Raw genomic sequence first — 4,085 nt, forward strand, 5'->3', positions numbered from 1 at the left:
CATGAAATTAACTGGAAGAGATGTAATTTATAAAACATCCCAATTGAATGAATCCAAGTTAGGGTGGCCGAGCGGTCTAAGGCGCCAGACTCAAGGGGCTAAGTTTCCTTCGTTCACAACTTGAATCTGTGTATTCTGGTCCTCGTATGAGAGCCTGGGTGCGAATCCCACTTCTGACACGATATGTTTTATGAAATTAACTGGAAGAGATGTAATTTATTAAACGTCCCAATATAACGAATCCTAGTCGGGGTGGCCGAGCGGTCTAAGGCGCCAGACTCAAGGGACTCAGTTTCCATCGTTCGCAACGTGAATCTGTGTATTCTGGTCCTCGTATGAGAGCGTGGGTTCGAATACCACTTCTGACACGATATGTTTTATGAAATTAACTGGAAGAGATGTGATTTATAAAACGTCCCAATTGATTGAATCCAAGTCAGGGTGGCCGAGCGGTCTAAGGCGCCAGACCCAAGGGGCTCAGTTTCCTTCGTTCGCAACGTGAATCTGTGTATTCTGGTCCTCGTATGAGGGCATGGGTTCGAATCCCACTTCTGACACGATATGTTTTATGAAATTAACTAGAATAGATGTAATTTATAAAACGTCCCAATTGAATGAATCCAAGTCAGGGTGGCCGAGCGGTCTAAGGCGCCAGACTCAAATGGCTCAGTTTCCTTCGTTCACAACGTGAATCTGTGCATTCTGGTCCTCGTATGAGGGCGTGGGTTCGAATCCCACTTCTGACACGATATGTTTTATGAAATTAACTAGAATAGATGTAATTTATAAAACGTCCCAATTGAATGAATCCAAGTCGGGGTGGCCGAGCGGTCTAATGCGCCAGACTCAAAAGGCTCAGTTTCCTTCGATCTTAACGTGAATCTGTGTATTCTGCTCCTCGTATAAGGGCGTGGGTTCGAATCCCACTTCTGACACGATATTTTTCATGAAATTAACTGGAAGAGATGTAATTTATAAAACATCCCAATTGAATGAATCCAAGTTAGGGTGGCCGAGCGGTCTAAGGCGCCAGACTCAATGGGCTAAGTTTCCTTCGTTCACAACTTGAATCTGTGTATTCTGGTCCTCGTATGAGAGCCTGGGTGCGAATCCCACTTCTGACACGATATGTTTTATGAAATTAACTGGAAGAGATGTAATTTATTAAACGTCCCAATATAACGAATCCTAGTCGGGGTGGCCGAGCGGTCTAAGGCGCCAGACTCAAGGGACTCAGTTTCCATCGTTCGCAACGTGAATCTGTGTATTCTGGTCCTCGTATGAGAGCGTGGGTTCGAATCCCACTTCTGACACGATATGTTTTATGAAATTAACTAGAATAGATGTAATTTATAAAACGTCCCAATTGAATGAATCCAAGTCAGGGTGGCCGAGCGGTCTAAGGCGCCAGACTCAAATGGCTCAGTTTCCATCGTTCACAACGTGAATCTGTGCATTCTGGTCCTCGTATGAGGGCCTGGGTGCGAATCCCACTTCTGACACGATATGTTCTATGAAATTAACTGGAAGAGATGTAATTTATAAAACGTCCCAATATAACGAATCCTAGTCGGGGTGGCCGAGCGATCTAAGGCGCCAGACTCAAGGGACTCAGTTCCCATCGTTCGCAACGTGAATCTGTGTATTCTGGTCCTCGTATGAGAGCGTGGGTTCGAATCCCACTTCTGACACGATATGTTTTATGAAATTAACTAGAATAGATGTAATTTATAAAACGTCCCAATTGAATGAATCCAAGTCAGGGTGGCCGAGCGGTCTAAGGCGCCAGACTCAAATGGCTCAGTTTCCATCGTTCACAACGTGAATCTGTGCATTCTGGTCCTCGTATGAGGGCCTGGGTGCGAATCCCACTTCTGACACGATATGTTCTATGAAATTAAGTGGAAGAGATGTAATTTATAAAACGTCCCAATATAACGAATCCTAGTCGGGGTGGCCGAGCGATCTAAGGCGCCAGACTCAAGGGACTCAGTTTCCATCGTTCGCAACGTGAATCTGTGTATTCTGGTCCTCGTATGAGAGCGTGGGTTCGAATCCCACTTCTGACACGATATGTTTTATGAAATTAACTAGAATAGATGTAATTTATAAAACGTCCCAATTGAATGAATCCAAGTCAGGGTGGTCGAGCGGTCTAAGGCGCCAGACTCAAGGGGCTCAGTTTCCTTCGTTCACAACGTGAATCTGTGTATTCTGGTCCTCGTATGAGGGCCTGGGTGCGAATCCCACTTCTGACACGATATCTTTTATGAAATTAACTGGAAGAGATGTAATTTATAAAACGTCCCAATATAACGAATCCTAGTCGGGGTGGCCGAGCGATCTAAGGCGCCAGACTCAAGGGACTCAGTTTCCATCGTTCGCAACGTGAATCTGTGTATTCTGGTCCTCGTATGAGGGCCTGGGTTCGTATCCCACTTCTGACACGATATGTTTTATGAAATTAACTGGAAGAGATGTAATTTATAAAACGTCCCAATTGAATGAATCCAAGTCAGGGTGGCCGAGCGGTCTAAGGCGCCAGACTCAAGGGGCTCAGTTTCCTTCGTTCACAACGTGAATCTGTGTATTCTGGTCCTCGTATGAGGGCCTGGCTCCGAATCCCACTTCTGACACGATATGTTTTATGAAATTAACTGGAAGAGATGTAATTTATAAAACATCCCAATTGAATGAATCCAAGTCGGGGTGGCCGAGCGGTCTAAGGCGCCAGACTCAAATGGCTCAGTTTCCTTCGTTCACAACGTGAATCTGTGCATTCTGGTCCTCGTATGAGGGCCTGGGTGCGAATCCCACTTCTGACACGATATGTTTTATGAAATTAACTGGAAGAGATGTAATTTATAAAACGTCCCAATATAACGAATCCTAGTCGGGGTGGCCGAGCGGTCTAAGGCGCCAGACTCAAGGGGCTCAGTTTCCTTCGTTCACAACGTGAATCTGTGTATTCTGCTCCTCGTATGAGGGCGTCGGTTCGAATCCCACTTCTGACACGATATGTTTTATGAAATTAACTGGAACAGATGTAATTTATAAAACGTCCCAATTGAATGAATCCAAGTCAGGGTGGTCGAGCGGTCTAAGGCGCCAGACTCAAGGGGCTCAGTTTCCTTCGTTCACAACGTGAATCTGTGTATTCTGGTCCTCGTATGAGGGCCTGGGTGCGAATCCCACTTCTGACACGATATCTTTTATGAAATTAACTGGAAGAGATGTAATTTATAAAACGTCCCAATATAACGAATCCTAGTCGGGGTGGCCGAGCGATCTAAGGCGCCAGACTCAAGGGACTCAGTTTCCATCGTTCGCAACGTGAATCTGTGTATTCTGGTCCTCGTATGAGGGCCTGGGTTCGTATCCCACTTCTGACACGATATGTTTTATGAAATTAACTGGAAGAGATGTAATTTATAAAACGTCCCAATTGAATGAATCCAAGTCAGGGTGGCCGAGCGGTCTAAGGCGCCAGACTCAAGGGGCTCAGTTTCCTTCGTTCACAACGTGAATCTGTGTATTCTGGTCCTCGTATGAGGGCCTGGCTCCGAATCCCACTTCTGACACGATATGTTTTATGAAATTAACTGGAAGAGATGTAATTTATAAAACATCCCAATTGAATGAATCCAAGTCGGGGTGGCCGAGCGGTCTAAGGCGCCAGACTCAAATGGCTCAGTTTCCTTCGTTCACAACGTGAATCTGTGCATTCTGGTCCTCGTATGAGGGCCTGGGTGCGAATCCCACTTCTGACACGATATGTTTTATGAAATTAACTGGAAGAGATGTAATTTATAAAACGTCCCAATATAACGAATCCTAGTCGGGGTGGCCGAGCGGTCTAAGGCGCCAGACTCAAGGGGCTCAGTTTCCTTCGTTCACAACGTGAATCTGTGTATTCTGCTCCTCGTATGAGGGCGTCGGTTCGAATCCCACTTCTGACACGATATGTTTTATGAAATTAACTGGAACAGATGTAATTTATAAAACGTCCCAATTGAATGAATCCAAGTCAGGGTGGCCGAGCGGTCTAAGGCGCCAGACTCAAGGGGCTAAGTTTCCTTCGTTCA

The 4,085-nt window shown here is 45.6% G+C and overlaps 1 non-coding gene across 1 annotated transcript; it reads left to right on the top strand.

Moving 5' to 3' along the window:
* Positions 1-624: 624 nt before the first annotated feature.
* On the top strand, positions 625-746 carry TRNAL-CAA (transfer RNA leucine (anticodon CAA)). Its single transcript has 2 exons — positions 625-662; positions 701-746. It is a non-coding gene; the product is annotated as a tRNA-Leu (tRNA).
* Positions 747-4,085: the final 3,339 nt, after the last annotated feature.

Source organism: Phalangium opilio, unplaced genomic scaffold (genome assembly GCF_054372755.1).
Source record: "Phalangium opilio isolate 3A_F unplaced genomic scaffold, DU_Popi_V2 ptg000061l_1, whole genome shotgun sequence".
NCBI classification, from domain to species: Eukaryota; Metazoa; Arthropoda; class Arachnida; order Opiliones; family Phalangiidae; genus Phalangium; species Phalangium opilio.